The 19,192-nt window shown below is 40.6% G+C and overlaps 1 long non-coding RNA gene across 1 annotated transcript in view; it reads left to right on the top strand.

The window, feature by feature from the left end:
- The window catches only part of LOC135362761 (uncharacterized), a 65,785-nt gene that overhangs the window by 4,817 nt on the left and 41,776 nt on the right, over positions 1 to 19,192 (top strand). The window contains exon 2 of the long non-coding RNA XR_010407896.1: positions 8,227 to 8,312. This is a non-coding gene — a long non-coding RNA (uncharacterized LOC135362761). The remainder of the gene's footprint in view (positions 1 to 8,226; positions 8,313 to 19,192) is intronic.

Raw genomic sequence — 19,192 nt, 5'->3', positions numbered from 1 at the left:
ATCCCACGACCCCGAGATCATGACCTGAGCCAAAACCAAGAGCCAGATGCTCAACCGACTGGGCCACCCGGGCGCCCCCAGATTCTGATATATTTTTAAATGTAGAACTAACAGGATTCGCCAATGAACTGGTTGTGAGGTGTGAGAAAGATGGAGGGACAAGGACTGACTCTAGGGTTATCACAAAAGCAATTTCTACTACACCATCTTTGGACGCTATAACATAAAGAATGGCAGACGTTTGCCCGAATAAGATACACAGATACATGAGGCTTCTGCCACCTCTTCTAGCCAATAAGGAGCATTCAGCCATTCAATCTTTCTGATCCAGCAAATGGCACAGTTTGGGGAGTCAAAAAGACTGGTAAGAGAAATGCTATCAACCACTTATTCCTTCCTTAAGACATTAGCCCATCCTGGGTCTCATTTCTTCTGATAGGATTGTTGAAAAAAATTAATGAAGTAAATATAGCACCAAGCATGGAGTCTGGCCTACAGTAAGCAGTCAGTATAGCTGTCCCTACAAAAGCTAATTTTTATTATTGTATATCACAGATTAAACAACCTATAAAATCAGGGCAATGAGCTCATTCTCTTTTATGTTGGTATCAGTTTATGCTCATAAAAAGCTTAATTTCATTCTCCTTCCGACTTTCTAGAGACTTGGAGGGGGAGGGAGGTGGAAGTGGGGTATGGGACCCAGTGGGAAAAAAGATAATTCTTAAATGAAACTGTTGGCTCTTTCCCTTCACATTGGTGCAGCTGCAGAGTGGGAGCTCACATCAGAGTCTATCATAAAGCAGCTTTATTAAAAATAGTAATAATAAAAAAAGGATCCAGGTTAATTCCAGCTATTGACCCTGTGGGCAGCACTTATATGGGCAAAAGGGGATGCTTTCTGATGCTGGTATTGATTTTCATGTATAAATCCCTCCTCACAGAATCCTCTCCTCATTGCAGCCAGGGTAAAAGTAATCACTCTCTTTATGATCACTCCTTCAAGTTAGACCCCAAGCCATTTGTAAAAGAGAGGACAAAAGCCAGGAAGGGGAGCCCTGCAGCAGGAAGGCATACGAGGTATCTCCTCTTATGAGTCCTGAAGTGGCCTAAAGACAGGTGAGACAGTGCTGGTGTAGTGGTAACCAGAACTTTCTGCAAAATTCACTGAGGCTGTGTCACGGGAACGGATTGTTCTGTAACTGAAGGGAGCCTGGAATAGAATCATAGTTCTCTCTCCTTCTCTCTCTGCCTGTCTCCCTTTCTTTCTCTCTCTGCCTTTTCTTCTCTCCCCTCTCCCTCCCTCCCTCTGTCTCAGCTTGCCCCACTTCTCCACCCCCTCAACTCTGTCCCACACCTCAAAGGGTCTCGTGTTCATATGCATAGACACACCAGCCCTTATGTCCAAGTTTATTCCAATACTCTTCACCTGTTCGACTCATACCCAGCACCAAGACAAACTTTGAGCCTGCACTGTAGTCCAACAGCAAGACACACACTTGTGGGGACACTCAGGCTCTGGAGGTAGGCTTACGGCTGTAGGTCCAGGAAATCCTAGGTTCTGTATACCCAGTGTATAGTCTAGAACTGTGCTGTGTCATAAAACAACCATTAGCCACATGTGGCTATGGAGCTGCTGAAATGTGGCTAGTCCAAACTGAGATGTGAGCAAGTGTAAAATACATACTGGAATTGGAAGACTTAGTACAAAAAAAATAGCATAAAATATTTCAGTCACTTTATATTGATTATATTTTGAATTAATTATATTTTGGATATATTATTAAACTTAATTTCATCTGTTTATGTTTGCTTTTTTTTTTTTTAACATGCCTACTGGAAAATTTCAAACTACACATGTGGCTTGCATTACATTTCTATCACACAGAACTGGGCTTAGACCAGGGGTTCTCGGTGTGGTCCCAGAACCAGCAGCATCAGCATCAGCTGGGAACTTGTTAGAAATGCAGATCCTCAGGCCCCACCCCACACTTACTGAATCAGCAACTCTGGGCCCAGGAACAAGTGTTTATGAAGCCGTCTGGTGACATGAGGAAAACCATGAATCCAGATGCCAGGGCAGGCTGGAGGGGTGAGTTCTCCCAACTCGTCCCTGGACTGGACCCCTTGCCCTAGGTGGCAGAGAAATGCAGGCGAGTGGCCAGAGGAGGTCCCTCTACAGTCTCAGAGCCCCAGCCTGAGGACAGAACTAGTTCTGCCTTAGCCCTTCCTCCACTGCCTGCCTGGGATTGTTCTCTGCAAGGTGTATTTATTCAAAGGGGTTCAGTCATCTCGCTAAATAAAATCACTCACTTAGGCTGGTAAATATTGACTCAAGCTGTTACGCTTTCATGTATTTCAGCAACTCCCAATGTTTGAGGGCTCAGCAAGCAAACAAGAACAGGTACGGGAAGTTATTGTGGTGTTTGGGGCCCCTGTTTGTTTTTGTGCAGCTGATGCCTGTTGCCCATTGTGTAAGGCTGGTTCCTAATGACCTTGTTATGGAGCACTCTGCAGTTGTTAAGGCCAAAGGCTTTAATAGAATACAAATGCCTTTTACATCTCCACATCAAGAGTTTAATTGTGTTTTGAAATATGCTGTACCCTAAAGGCCTCTCTTTCCTCAGCGATGTACATCCCCCTAATAAAACCTGCAAGGAATGGAATGCATAATGGGGTGGCGTGTAATGGGCAGATTGGAATTCAATCTGAAGAGGGCTCCTGGTATCCATTCTGCATAGATTTAAGAAGGTCTCCAGAGCTGGGAGGGAAGACGTGGTGGAGGGCCACCTCATGAAGGGCTGTAAGGAGCTGTGGTTTTAAAAGAATTGGAAAGTGTCAGAAATCTCTTGTAGGTTTTTGTGTTTTCTTTAATTAGCCTCTTGGTGCAACAGAAATTTTCTTTTATTTCTGATTCTAGCTGGAGTGCTGGGGGCAGAACTCAGAGAGGGAGGTCACATCTTCAGCAAGCCCAGGGTTAAGGAATGGATCCAAGAGGTGTGGGTGTGGGTGTGGTAGCAGCCTGGGAATTTGGGGACAGAGCAGAGGGTAGGGTGGGGGGAAAGGAGGGATCCTCAAAGTCAGTCCTCCATTTCTTCCTTTTAAATGCCACTCCCTTATTTGTTCTTTCATATCATTTTCTCTCTTCTCTCTCGCTCTCTCTTTTTTTTGAGAGGGTAAAGCCTCTTACCTCCCTCTTTCTTTCTTTCTTTTTTTTTTTGAGAGGGAAAGAGCATGTGAGCTGTGGGGAGAGGCAGAGTGAGAGGGAGAGAGAAAATCTTAAGCAGACTTCTCGCTGAGTGTAGAGTCTGGGTGGGGGGCTCCATCTCATGACCCTGAGGATCATGACCTGAGGTGAAATCAAGAGTTGGATGGTTAACTCACCGAGCCACCCAGGTGCCCCTCTCTTTTCATTCTTGGTTTTCTTTTCTCCTCCTTTCTCCCTCTTCCTGCATCCTTCCTTTTTCCCCTCTGGGAATAATGTGGAGACAGAAAACTTAGAGGAAAATGGGAGGGAATTAGCGGCTCAATAAATTGGATCCAGCGTCCACCCCACTGCAGGCATGGGTGCTTACAAAGGCCCTTACATGTCCTATTTAAGCATGTGGGTACTGGCACACACATACACAAGTGTAAAATATGTAACAAGATTCTTCAGCTGCTAGCCTACAGCAAAATATAAAAGAACACTGTTGCCAAAGTGACACTGACCTGAAAACAGTAAAAGATTTTGGTGATTTGGGGTTTCTTCTTTAAAGTGACCATGTGGGGATGACTAAATCAGCCACTGCATGCAGGCTGCCATAACAAAATATCACAGGTCGGGTGGCTTAAATAGCAGAAATTTATTTCTCAACATTCTGGAGACCGGGAAATCTAAGATCAAGGGGTCTTCTGATGTGGTTCCTGGTAAGTGCTCTCTTCCTGAGAGCCTTCTCCCTCTGTCCTTACATGGCCTTTCTTCAGTGCCTGAGCAGGGAGAGACTGATCTCTGCCTCTTCTTCTAAGGCCACTAATCCCATTATGAGGACTCCACCCTCATGGCCTCACCTATCCTTATTTACCTCCCAAAGGTTCCATCTCCAAATACCATCACAATGGAGATTAGTTAGGGCTTCAACATATGAGCTTTAGGGAGACACAAACATTCTGATCATTAAGTACTGAACAAACAATAAATATTAGTATTTTTGCTGCTTCTGAAATGAGGACTTATAAACTGAAAGCATTCTGTGGCTGGAAGGTCCATTTTTTTTTCTTCTGTCATTTAGACCTCAGCAATGTGGTCAAATCAACAAAATCATAATTAAGTCAGCATTCATTTTCAGTTGTTATTCTTTTAATGCATATACTTCACACAAAATTTAACCCTTAATAAGTTAATACTGAGGGCTCTAGGGAGCCATTTCCTTTCTCTCTCTCTTTCCCTGTGAGTTTTTCTTTCTTGTCATTTCAGGTGAAACCTGATGATGAAACAGTCACTTCAGTTCACTGACCAGCTAATCCACTGCTGAGGGATGACCCATAATTTCGTTACTGAGAGCATGTTCTAGTACCAAAGCTCCAGAAAAAGATCCTGTTCCAAACCACTAACCTCTGAATTTAAATATCAGTCTGTGTTTTCTTAGTGTTGGGGCTCCAGGACCGAAATGGAATAAACTGGAATAGTGAGCTGGCCATTTTGGGTTATTTAAGTGCCATCTGGGGTGGAACCACCATTTTCCAGTGGATCTGAGTCTTTTGATCATTCTTTAGCCCTAGATGATTCTTAGGTTGCCTTTATTTATTTATTTATTTGAGAGAAAGAACACAGGGGTGGGGATGGGCAGAGGGAGAGGGAGAGAATCCCAAGCAGACTCTGAGCTGAGCACGGAGCCTGACTTGGGGCTTGATCTCACAACCCTGAGATCACGACCTAAGCTGAAACCAAGAGTCAGAAACTTAACTGACTATGCCACCCAGGTGCTCCCAGTTAAATACTTTTTGATGCAGAAATTTTTCCTTATGTCTGATAGTCACAGATAAGGAATAATTTTTAGTATGATTGACTCAAAGCACTATATCCATATGATGCTTCCCTATTAGACCCAGGCTCCTCAAAGTGTGATTCTGGAGCTTGCTAAAATGCAAGTGCTCAGGCCTCATTCTGAGTTACTGAATCAGAACCTCCAGGATGGGGTCCACAAAAGTCTGAAAAACGTGGCTCTAGACCTGGATAGGGAAACTAATATTTTGTTATTATTGCCTTTTATTTTTCTTCCTTGAGTTAGGGTTTTTTTTTTTTTCCTTAAAGTGAAACAAAATAAAGTTTGTCTCATTTGGTTATAAAATCATGAATGTTCACTGTAAAAAAGTTCTGACCAAAATATTTAAATAATAAGTTAAACATTACCGATAATCCCACTACTCAAAGGTAACCATGGATAAATGCTATCCTTTTTTCCCCATCACATATTACAGTGAACAAAGGCCATTCTGTCAGCACAGTTGCCGCTTTCATAGAACCACAGGATATTAATGCCATGAGGGAACCGGGAGATCACGTGGGCCCCATTCCCTCATTTACATCAAGAAAAACCAAGTAATTAGCTCTATGGCACTAGTCCAGCAAGTAACTGGCATAAATGAACCTAATAGTTGTCTCCATCAGGTGTGAATGAGGCATCAGATTATCTAACACAGTGGCACTTTAAGAAAGCTCTGTGTAGTTTTAAATCTCAAAAATGCCTAAATAATGTGTATACCTGATAAGCCTAATGGTTTCCCCTTGGAGAAGAAAACAAACATTGAGAAAAAATCATATGAGACGTACTAATATTACTTCTCCAACTCTGGTGAAATAGGCTACATAATAACCACCACCTGCTAGTCAGTGACCAGGGCAATATACAGTTGACCCTTGAACAATGAGGAAGTTAGCGGCACCGACCCCCTTCACAGTCAAAAATCCATGTATAATTTTGGACTGCACCAAGACTTTATTAATAGCCCACTGTTGACTGGAAGCTTTATGATAACATAAACAGTTGATTAACACATATTTGTATGTCACATGTACTATATGCTGTATTCTGACAATAAAATGAGCTAGAGAAAAGAAAATATTAGGAAAATCATAGGGAAGAAAAAATACCCTTACAGTACTGTACTATATTAAAAATCCACATATAAGTGGACCTGTGCAGTTCAAACCTGTGTTGTTCAAGGGTCAACTGTATATTAATACAGAGACAACTTATTCACTTACCCATTCATTGTTTTAACAGACTGTTAAATATAAAAAATATCTCAGCATCTAATTTGAACTTACTGCTCAAAGGACTAGTGTCTTGGTAAGAAGCAAAATGTACAGTTTGGGTATATCTTTTTTTTTTCTTTAAAGATTTATTAGAGAGAGAGAGAAAGAGAGAGAGAGAGCACGAGTGGGGGGAGGGGGAGAAGAAGAGGGAGAAGCAGACTCCCGTTGAGCAGGGGAGCTCTGATGCAGGGCTGATCATGACCTGAGCCAAAGGCAGATGCTTAACCAACTGAGCCCCCCAGGCCCCCGAGTTGGGGTATATCTTTTAAATGAACTTGTACTTTCCTGAAACATAATCTTATTTCAAGGTGTTCTATCTGAGGCTGGGTTTTTGAGGCTGGGGAAATGGTATGCCTCCTCCTTCAATTTTAACTGCATACATACACTGCATATCATCCAATGAACTTAATGAGAGTATTCCATCCCTGGAGTTGCTCAATATTTGAAGATTACTTTTTAATGAAATATCTTGTTATCATTGTCCAAATAACCGATGACCTTTCAAATGAAAACCATATGTAAATACAGGGACGGGAAATCAGTGTATTTCTTTGTATGGAGAAAGAAAAAGAAAGCATGTATCATGGTGTGAAGAAAAGAACAGGAGACTAGGAAACTGCTGTTAAATGTCAGTTACAACTTCTGGCTGGTGAACCGTAGTTTACCAGTGACTTGTCCATCATATGCACCATCCTGTTTGCTCCGCAGAATGTCCCCGTACTGACGGTGGCACTTCATACTGTTACCCATGGCACCGGTGTGTTGGCTAACGAACGAGAAGTTATCTGCTGGGTGAACGCTTGGTGAGCCAGTAGCCCTCAATGATGTAAAATGTTAATATGAAGATCAGTACATGTGTATTCTAGTAAAACACTTTGCGCTCCTCATAGCAAGGACATCTAATACCCAGGAAGTAGTTTTCGAGGACATAGCTTCCTGGAAACACAAAGCTTAAAAAGCTTAAAAAAAAACCTTTCAGGAATCAGAGACTTTCCAAGTTACCAGCTCCATACCCCCATTTAATTGGTGATTAAAGTAGAGGGTCAAAGAGGTTACATGTCTTATTCAAGGACTGGAACCTGGGACACCTATAATACTGTCTGCCAAATACATCTTGCCTAGAGAGCCTCAGAAAGCACATCTACATCTATCCTTCTTTAATTAGTCCTAAAGTTCCCTTACATTATGTCTTATCTTTAATATGAGCATCCATTTGTTAGATAGTAGTGATAGTCATGATGTTTATTGACAGGAAAGGCAGGGTATTTATTGAAAAATAACATACCCCCCCATGTATTTATTAAGTCCAATTAAATTGAAGCTTGAGAGTGGAGTGAAAATTGTGCGTAGAGGGTAGGGTAGAGCGTGTAAGGGAATGTGGGGTGGTGAAGCCAATGGCAAGTGAGAACATTTCTGGGATGGTGGGTAGAAGAATTTTAATAGAAAATTGTTGGTCATGTGATCTTAAAAAAAAGTTCAATTTTGGAAAGAAAACGATAACCCTTGCCTGTCATCCTTACAATAGAGTCCACGCTTATGATCTAGTATTTTATCTCAGTTCATAATGTATTGTTAGGACAAGGCAAGGAAAAGGGTTTATAGACATGATACTCCACTAGGAAATGTCTAGACGGCTGTTTTTGTTCTTTCCCTCTTCTCCTTTCCAATTGTCCAGGCCTTGAATGTGAGAAAGAAACTTAAGACCCTCAAACAATACGCCAAATAAATGTCTTTTGCATTCTGGAAGGAAAAAAAAAAAGGGTCTCTGGGGCTCAGTAAACGGACTCTAAGTCGGCCTGGAAGAGCACAATTCTTTTTGTTCTCTAGACTGTTCGTGGTGCCCCCAGAATTATTCCGGTGGCCTAGAAAACCAGCTCTGTGACATTCTGGGGGCTTTTATCTCTTATGGTGAATTACTGTATCCAATGCAGATCTCCTCCGGGGCTCACAGAGATCTCAGCAAGCAAGGAATATGGAACTGCTCAAATCAGGAATAGACGGGGACTTTGAAGATAAGGTAAACTGTGTTTTCTTGTTGACAAAATAATCTGAAGCTTTTGTTGTGTGTTTCCATAAAAGACTTCCCAGGCATAAATCAATATGGCAGCACCAACTCTGCGAGAATAAGAAACGATAAGTATAGTTTTCAGCACCCTGTAACCACTCATTACATTTATTTCCCAGTTTTCTTTGTTATTCCTTTCCTGTTCAAATCTGAGCCAGCACATATTTGGCTTCCCAGCTGAAGTAGGAGGTGCTGCCAATCAGCAGGAAATATAATACAGATAAGATTCATATAAACTCTTTTGAACTGGTAAAATAGCTGGATGGGAAATGGATGTTAAATTGTTTACATTTGGCACGAGAAGAAAACGTTCCATTTTTAAATTCAAAGCCTCTGCACCTTTGTAAATGAAAACAAATCACATGGGTCATGTAGTGTTCCACTCTGTAAAAGCCATCAGGAGGCTGATAAAAGCTTTCGTAAATCACTAACTTTATCTGGTACTTGCTCAAAAGAGTCATTTCCCAGATTAAAATGATGTGGCCCTTGCCCTGGGTCTTTGGGAAAACTGTGTAGTAACAACAGGCTCCCAGAAGACTCTGAGGTGTGCTTTACAAACAGTGGCTAAAAAAAAAAAGTTTTGGGGGAGATGCGTATGAATTTTGATTTTTCAACTCCGGTCTTTCCAAATTCCTATGAAGGTGAGACAGCATGAAGGATACAAATGTGTGGTCTGAAGACATGAGCATTTTGAAAAAGCTTTCTTCTTGGCAAACACTGGTATGCCCAGCTAAGTTCAAGTGATAAAGAAAAGTCATTTTTAAAAATGAAGTGTTGAATTCCATGAAACAGCTAAGTGGCTTAATCTCACAGAAAGATAAATTCCCACTTTGTGTGAATTTTTGCATGTTGCAGCCACTTCATCTGATGTCATATGAGCATAGTCTAGACACTAAATGATGTAAAAATCACTCAGAATGTGTTTAATAGTTAAATAAAATTACAAAGTTGAATTAGAGTCTGAGTGGGTGGGGAGCCCTCGGTCATGGGTGAGGTGCAAAGCCTGGGATGCCTGGTCATTGATGCCCGCCACACAATCGATCTATGTTACTGTGTCATGTTCAAATATCGTGTAGGATCAACCACATGGAGCAAGGAAAGGGGACAGCAGCACTATGATTCTTCAGACTGGTCTTATGAAGTATATATTGCCCTAAGTTGCCATTAATAGAAAAACCATCTGATCCTTATTATTAGAACAATGCTGACCTCAGAAAGAAGCAGATAGGAGGAAGCTCAGTGCAATTCTGTGCATTGTTGTGGAACCCTTAGAATTCTCCTGGGCAGGCTTTCTGCCATTCATTCATTCTATAGGAAAAATCCTGAACTACAATTAGGAGTGTGTGATGAAAGTAAATGAAGATAGTTATCTTCGACCATCTTGATTTCCATTTATATTCAAACAATTTAATGATTTGTGAATCAGGAGATCATTTGCCTTCAGACTCTGGTGTAGGACCAACTTCTTGAGATTTCAAAATGGTGAAGTTTGCACAGGCAGGGGAGGAAGATGTGAGCCCCTTTATAAAGTGCCTTCCTTTGTAGCCATTCTCCTGCCATGCTGGATCTGAGTACTCATTTTCAGAAGATGACTCATTGTCAAGATGATACCCAGTTCCCCAGTCTCCACTTGGTTTTGTAATCATTTTACAAGGGAGGTTTGAGACTAGACACTCGCCTCTCTCTGCTGCCTATTGAGCTTCTTTTAGACAGAACCCCACAGATTTCAAACAAGTGCTGAGCATGGAGCAAAGTCAATGAATCAGGACACGATGAGTCTCTGGCCTTCTAAGTGATCCCGAAAGGACACTTTGAAGTCAATTGGCTCACCATGGAAATCAAAAGGAAGTCTGCAGAATGCATATGAAAGTGAGAATTATTTTCTTTAAAGTGAACTTCACTAGCATTCCCCAGTGACTCAAGTGCTGTTAGCAGCCCTGAGGTTTGCTGACACTGCCACAGATTGGTACTATCCATTGGTGAGATAAAAGAGCCCAGTATTACATGAAAATAATGGCAATCCAAATAGACATTTTTCCAAAGAAGACATACAGATGGCCAAAAGGTACATGAAAAGATGCTCAGGAGCATTAATCATCATGGAATGCGAATCAAAACCACAGTGAGATAACACCTTGCACCTGGCAGAATGGCTAGTATCAAAAAGGCAAGAAATAACAAGTGTTGGCGAGGATGTGGAGAAAAGAGAACCTTTGTGCGAATGTAAATTGGTGCAGCCACTATGGGAAACAGTATGGAGTTTTCTCAAAAAATTAAAAATAGAACTACCATATGATCAAGGAAATCTTGCCATTGTGACAATATGAACCTCAAGAGCATTATGCTAAGTGAAATAAGTCAGACAGAGAAAGACAAATACTGTATTATCTCTTATATGTAGAATTTATAACAAAGAAAACAAGGTCATAGATATAGAGAACAGAACAGATTGATGCTTGCCAGAGGCAGGGGTGAGAGGTTGAGAGAAATGGGTGAGCTGAGTTTTTTTGTTTCATTTTAATTTAAATAGTTTAAATAAAAAAAAATAGAGAAATAAATGATAGTGTGGATGCCCAAATTAAATTGCACTGATGGGATATCATTTTAAATATTTAGAGAAGTTACCACATATTCATTAAACCAACAATTTTGTTCAATACTTGAACAAATTTTATACCTGAATTGAACACAACTTTGCATTAGCACCAATGATTTGTATTCACTGCACATGAACAAAAGTGATAAACAACTGAACTTCTGCTATTGAAATTCAAGACACAGGAATCACCAGACATGTTGGGGAAATGCAGATAGTCTGAAAGGCCTAGTTTTACACTGACGGGAAATGAAACCACACACCATCAAGGCTTGGATGTTTTCATGGAAATAAGGAATTAGGGTATAGTGAATATCAGCTTGGAAAATGTTGGCGATGCTGTTGGGGTAGATGAGTGAAACAGCTCCTATGCAGAATTTGCAGAGGGATCTCTTGGGAGGAACAGCAACAAGTAAACACTTGGGGTTTTAATTAAATTATTAACAAACAAGCCTCAGTTTGAAAGTTCATTAATAATAATGCATCTGGGATCCCCAGTGTTGATGTAATCAAGCCCAACTTACTGCTAGGAAGTGGTGGGTCAAGGAGATCACCAGGGATGCATGGCTTCCCCTTTTCCTATTCAGTTACATTATTTTATTGAAACAGAGGCTGTTCTCCAGTGATAGACATTTAGGACATTTGGTGATGGAATGAATACACATCATCATAGCATTGTTGTACTGATACTTGGCATTGAGTTTAACAAAGGTGACTGGATAACAGGTGCTTTTCTTTTCTTTTTTTTTTTTTTTAAGATTTTATTTATTTATTTGAGAGAGAGAATGAGATAGAGAGAGCATGAGAGGGGGGAGGGTCAGAGGGAGAAGCAGACTCCCTGCTGAGCAGAGAGCCCGATGTGGGACTTGATCCCGGGACTCCAGGATCATGACCTGAGCCAAAGGCAGTCGCTTAACCAACTGAGCCACCCAGGCGTCCCAACAGGTGCTTTTCTGATGAGGTGATGGCTTTTACAAATCAAGCTAAATGTGCTGAGGCTGGTTTAGTAACTTTAGAGTTGGCAATAGAAGGACAGTCATTTATAATTCAGTCTTATTTGAATGCTGCTTCTCAAGTTTGTTTTCTTCTTCAAAGTTTATCCTTCTGGAATAATTGCTGACTGTCTTACTTTGAGCTCCATCAGAAGCAGATCTTGAGGCAAGGATAGGAATACACATAGATTATTTGAAAGGCAATCCCAAATAGGGTTGCCAGATTTAGCAAATAAATATGCAGGAACTCAGCTAAACTTGAAGTTCAAATAAACAACAAAAAAATTTTTAGTATAAGTTATGTCCTATGCAATATTTGGGATATACTTACACTAAAAAAATGTTATTTAGAACCATGAAAGACTATGGACTCTGAGAAACAAACTGAGGGTTCTAGAGGGGAGGGGGTGGAGGGATGGGTTAGCCTGGTGATGGGTATTAAAGAGGGCACATACTGAATGGAGCACTGGGTGTTATACGCAAACAATGAATCATGGAACACTGTATCAAAAACTAATGATGTAATGTATGGTGATTAACATAACATAATAAAATAAAATAAATGTTTATATGAAACTCAAGTATAGATGGGCATCCTGCATTTGATTAGGCAACACAATCCCAGGAAGCTAATGGGCGGGGGGTGGGCAAAAGACGAACAAGGAAAGACCAATGCAGGATGCATTAATGAGCAGGTGTGGACAACTGTAGCTTAGTCCCTCTGGGGACTTTGGGAAACTGTATAGAACATACCTTAGAGTTGTCCTATCTGGGCGCAAAGGAACCTGGGCATGTATCCACCATCTTCTTCCATTATTTGTTAAGTGTTGGTCCCGGTGCACAAGTCCTCTCCTGCCCATTCTGTTTGCTATGCAGCCATAGAAAGCCCTTGGCAGAGAGTTGCAAGTACTTGCAGTAGGAAGCCTATGGCAAGTATTAGAACCTTAAGTACCAAGGGATATTCATAAAACCTGAGTTTCTTATTTGGTGACTTTGGGCAAGTCATGGCATCTCTTTGTGTCTAAATCCTCAGCTCTTCATCTTTCTTCCCAAAAAGTTATTGACACCTTCTCTAGGAGAAGCTGCTCACTTTCCCAGCTTGGGGCAGGAGTTTATCTAGTTGGTGTTTATCCTGTTCCCCATGCTAGAACTACTCCAGGATCTTTTAAAAACTCTGCTTCTATGAAATGCCCACTATCCTGTTTTCAGTTTGTTAGTGAGCCTAACACATGGTTCAGAGTCTTCCATCATTCCTCATATTCTAACATCCTCCTATGCAACTCCCACACCTGCATGGATGCTCTCTTGTCACCCAGGGCTTCTCCTCCAGAGACCTTTAACTTTACTTCACTTCAGCCATCTGTTCATTTAGAGACACACTGCACTGTGTCATCATCTGGAACTGCTCCCCCCAGTGCTGGCCCTGACCTTATCTTTGAGCCCTCTTAATGAGTCACTCTTGAGATTTGTTCTTTGAACCCACTGAGACTCCTAATACCTTGAACCTCTCTATCAGCTTCATCCACACTTCACTGCTTTTCCTATTCACGTGAGACTGGACGGTTTATGTCTTGAAACTCACTCTTTGTCTGTGATTATTCTAACACTCCAGCTTAACAAAACCATTACCCTCAGGCATCCATCTCTCCATTTCCTCTGTATCTATACCTGATCAGTGGAGTCCTGCTGGTTGATATCACAGAACTATGAGAAATGATGTCTCTAAAAAGTCATGAACTCATCTTAACTGGCCTCTCAATGCTGTTGGCAATCCTATTATATTCTTTACTTTTCTCAAACCTTCTATCTCCCTTGCACAACTCTCCCTGCCTATATTATCCTACCTGATTTTTCTTCCTCTTTCTTTCTTCCTTATAATTGTACTCCCTGTCTCATTTCACAAAGAAAATCACAAAGAGAATCCTGGCAGATTCTTGCCATTGAAATCACAAGTTTTCCACATTCATCTTTTTCTTCTTTTCTTTTGATACAATGAAAAATAGGTCATGTATTTCTTGCCTCTTAGTGCATCAGTCTCCTCATCACCCCTTTTAGCTGCTTTGGTCATTTCCTCTGGGAAGCTTAGTCTGTTCTCTGCTCCCACCCCACCTCCAGCAGGGTTATGTGTCCTGCCCATGTTCTCCCATGGCACCCTGCACTAACTCCTAGCTTTGCACTGAGGACACTATATCCCTAGCCATAAGCTCTAGGGACAAAAGAAAGAATAGGTCTGACTGGTGCATGGCAGTTCCCATTACTATTCAAAAAGTTTCTGCTGAATAAGTGAATTAAAAAGAAATTTTAAAAATGAATTGGCTTTGTATCAGTTTCCTATGCTCCTTAGAGATGGCCATTTTTGTTTTCAAGCATTAGATTTCAATAAGACCTGTTGAATCTACAGAGATCATGTATACTGCAGGTATACATTTTTAAGTGACCTGAAAAAATGCTTAAATCAATCAGTATAGTCAATAAAATGGCCAATTAACAGAAACAGAGCCTGTTTATTTGATAAATTCAAAGGTTAATTCAGTAAGAATGAAGAGATCCTGTAGCCCAATGTAGACTCAGTCTGTGTTAGGAATCAGGGGGGATTACAGTGTTCCAGCAGTGAAAAGATGAAGAAACTCTCAATGAAGAAGAAATGCAACTATTGGCATAAGCACCAACATCCTATCATCTTTCCTACTGAATTTTTCTTATCAGTCTAATAAAAAATAGAAGTTGCTATTAAGTTAAGGTGTGGGTGCCTTGTTATTCCTTAGTGTACACATATTATGTTTAAGATTTTATTTATTTATCAGAGAGATAGAGAGAGCACAAGCAGGGGGAGAGGCAGGCAGAGGGAGAAGCAGGCTTCCCACCAAGCAGGGAGCCTGATGCGGGACTTGATCCCAGGACTCTGGGATCATGACCTGAGCCAAAGGCAGACACTTAATCAACTGAGCCACCCAGGCGTCCCTAGTGTACATGTATTTCAAAATGAAAAATTAGTTTCTTGACCATCACCTTGTTCATTTTATGTAAGAGATCTCATTAAATAATCCTAATACATCTACAATTTCCACTTCTAATTTCAGCCAAAGAATATAGGTTTTTCTAACTTTGTTGAGGATATGAATAAGATTTTAGTCTTCAGGCATCCAGAAGAATTAGCATATTTTGGAGATTTCTTTCTCTCATTGAATGAATTCATTCACAATTTCTCTGAGAAATTCGCATCCTAAATTATCAGATAAAGCCCAATCCAGAAGTTCATTTTGTTGGGTACCCTATGATTTCATTAGCAGTTATAAATCTCAGAGTTGATGATATCTTAAGATAGCACAGAACACATTATATTGATTTCCAATTGCCAAGGCCAAAAGGATTTGGATAAAACATTTCAGTATCTAAGATCAGATGTAAAGTCAAAATACATTTAATACATTCTACAGGAAAATTTTGGCATTTATCTCAATGGGTCTTCTGTATGATCAAAATTTTACATGTACTCATTCTTTCTGTTGATGCCATATAAAGCACTGCCATTATAATAACCTCTCAATAATTCATGCTAATGGTGGGGAAATATCTACAATTCCAGAGAGAAAAAGAATTTCAAAGTATTTTATAAAAATTACTCAAACATACCTTTATTCTCACTCACTTGTTCACGAAATTATGTATTCTTCCCTTGCTACTCCTTCACCTCATCTCTTCTATCCTTCCATCTTAAGTCCACCCTTCCTAGTTTGGAGTGTAATAAACAAGATCCCATAGGAAGCTCAGTGGCAAGATAATATGATATGCATTAACATTATCCCTCAACGAAGCCAGGCTGTGTTGGGAGAAATATCTCAGGTCATAATGAGCATGCAAAGCATGGATAATAAAGAGCTAATTATATTTCTTGCTATTCTTTAATTTTATGCCCCCACAAAATTGCATCCCCTCCAAAATATTGAGAGATTAAAAACATGCCAAACTATACTTACAATAGAGATTTTTAAAAAGAGGGTGGATGCAGATAAAGAAGGAAGAAAATCATTGTATTTAAATGCTTGGGACAAGAAATTCAGCACTGATTTTTACTCTGAGCTCCCTAGCAACTAGTGTAAAAAGGGAAACCCCATGTGTCATACAATTCTCATTATTTGCATTTAAATTTAAAGATGTTAAAGAAGTATGTGTGCATGGTGGTAAATTCTGAAAGAAACGTATCTGGGATCATGGATTGTTACAAAAGGGACATTAATGACGCAGTGGAAGAAGTCTTTTCAAAACAATGGAGCACCATGGTATTCCTTCAGTTGGTTATACTTAGAATTTTCTTTTTTCCATTTTGAAGATTAGAAAAAAACGAAGTCATAAGTACAGCTTAAGAAGGAAAAGGAAAATGCAGGCTTCATTCTTAATTCCCCTCTGCTTGACATTTCTCTGCTGCATGGTGGTCCAAAGCAATACAGGCATAGCTCTTAATGGAAGTACTGGGGATGCTATTTATCACTTCAACACATTGTTTTGGTCCATAAAATTCCTAGAGACAGAGCTATCTTTATGAGCCATCACACAGTTTTAGTAGGACATTTAAGGTTGGACTAAGTCCATGTTTGACTGCTTATATTCATTTGTTGTTCCAAAATTGGGTGTGTTTCAATAGAGTTGGCATGGAACACACTTGTCCTTGCTATCACCAAGCCACTGGACCCTGACCTGTCTCTGCACATAGAGTATCATACCCACCCCAACGTTCACCCATAGTTAATGGCACTAAAGCTGGCTCAGTGAAAAAATGAGTACCTGAAGTGTTTGGCCACTATACTCTAAGTTAAGATACTTTAGACACCAATGCATATAAATAAGGAAGAACCTTTATTCAAAAGCAGTTTCCCCCACAGAATATTTTTGTTTGGGTTTATTTTACTTTTTATTTTGATTTTGGCTTTGAAGTTTAGGCTGGAATAGGGGTAGAAGTTCCAGGATGCCATGTGAAGGGCCAGAATAAGGATGCTATGATAGCAACCAGAGAATAATTGAAACCTCAAGAGAGTCTTTTTTAGCACATATCCCATGATTTTTCAAATGCTGAAATGAGCCAGTCTTAACTCAAGTGACTGATGGAACTATAAACCCTGCTTTATTAAGCATATGCCCAATGGTTGCTGATGATCAGCCAGCCCCTAGGCTCTGCTCTGTCACCTCTTTGCAGCAGATACCTTTTTAAACTGCACCTCCAGATATGTTTGCAATTCACAAACTTCCACTGCTGTCCATCTAATTAAGATCATGTCCAACTGGGGTCAAGGTCTACAACACCAGTCATACTCTTGTTTATGTGAAATGCATCAGCACCTTAAAAATGGAGGTAACAGAAGATGTCCATCGACAGATGAATGGATAAAGATGTGGTATATATATACAATGGAATATTATGCAGCCATCAAAAGGAATGAAATCTTGACATTTGCAATGACGTGGATAGAACTGGAGAGTGTTATGCTGAGTGAAATAAGTCAATCAGAGAAAGACATATATCATATGACCTCACTGATATGAGGAGTTCTTAATCTCAGGAAACAAACTGAGGGTTGCTGGAGTGGTGGGGGGTGGGAGGGATGGGGCAGCTGGGGGATAGACATTGGGGAGGGTATTGCTATGGTGAGCACTGTGAAGTGTGCAAGACTGTTGAATCACAGATCTGTACCTCTGAAACAAATAATACATTATATGTTGAAAAAAAAAAAGAAAAAGAAGAAGATAGCAGGAGGGGAAGAATGAAGGGGGGGAAATCGGAGGGGGAGATGAACCATGAGAGACGATGGACTCTGAAAAACAAACTGAGGGTTCTAGAGGGGAGGGGGGTGGGAGGATGGGTTAGCCTGGTGATGGGTATTAAAGAGGGCATGTTCTGCATGGAGCACTGGGTGTTATATGCAAATAATGAATCATGAAACACTACATCAAAAAAATAAATAATAAAAAAATGGAGGTAACAAAAATAATTTCATGTAAATAACAGATGATGTGACTTGTTGAGAAGCAACAATGCCTCCCCTACCCACCTTCATTTATCAGTTCTATGTATGACTCCAAAGTCTACACTTCAGCTCTAATCTTCCTTCAGCTGGCTAGTAGAGACTTTTCCTGCAATGTCCTGCTGTGAGCTCCACATCCGCACAACTCAACATTCCTCCTGGAAACCAGCTGATTCTCCTGATATTAACCCCGCTACACACACCTTTTTTCTTCTTCTAGAACTAAATCAGATCTGGGTAAACTCCCTTTCCATACTGTTCTCTGTAAGTAGGACTGCACATGACCTTACCTCTACTGCAATTCTGGGGTAAGACAGTCCCTAACTAACAAACAAGGAAACATCTCAGCAACTTCCTGGTTGGAGCAAAAGTTTCCTCAGTTTTCAGCAGAACCAGAGAAATATATTTAGCCTCACTGACAACTTCATGTTCTACTTCCATGCACATTCTCTGTCCCCATAAATCAAAACTATTATGTTAGGAATCCTACAGTGTTCTTTTTTTTTCTGTGATGATTACATCTATATATTTTTTTAAAATTTAATTTCCACTTGTTTCTTCTTTTCTTTATTAGAGCTTCTCCAGATTTGCAGACACCCTAAGAAAACTGTTCATCTGCCTTCCAGGGCCTCCAGTTGGTAGTGTTCCTTAATGCTGTGTATCCGACTCTCTTTGTTTGCTGCTGCTTAGGCTCCTGGTCTGGGTTATGATACTAGAGTTTATTACAGATTTCTTGGCCTGGGCAGGCGGCCCCTTTCCTTTCAGTGTCTGAGCCTTCCTGGCCCCCAGTAGTCTGCTCATTCCAAGCCATGGCCTTGCTCAGATCTGAAGTGCCCAGGTTCACCTCAGTTTCTGTTTTTCTAGACCCTAGCTCATTCCTGACGGTGCACTCCTGGACCTTCTCAGGACTCTCTGATCCTAGACCACACCTTTTTCCTCTCAGGGTCTTCATGACCCTTCTGCTTTATTAGACTCTGGTTCCCATCTCTGACGCCCACTACAGCCTGCTGCCTCCTGACATCCATGCTTTAAGCCTAGGAGTCATATTTGACATTGTTCCTCCCTTGTCCAGAATCATTTCCACAATGCTTTCGGCTTCTCATATTATTGCCAGAAATCATTGTTCCTATGTGAGGCTCTTGTTATAATTAATATTGGCCTAGTATAGGCCTGTGTCAGTCCCTACTATTTTCCATACATCTAGGACACAATTATCAGATAAATCTG

This window comes from Mirounga angustirostris, unplaced genomic scaffold, assembly GCF_029215605.1.
Source record: "Mirounga angustirostris isolate CCGP_5_RB_7025 unplaced genomic scaffold, mMirAng1.0.hap1 SCAF_15, whole genome shotgun sequence".
NCBI classification, from domain to species: Eukaryota; Metazoa; Chordata; class Mammalia; order Carnivora; family Phocidae; genus Mirounga; species Mirounga angustirostris.
Note: the sequence above shows the minus strand (reverse complement) of the source record. Positions and strands in the feature narration are given on the sequence as shown.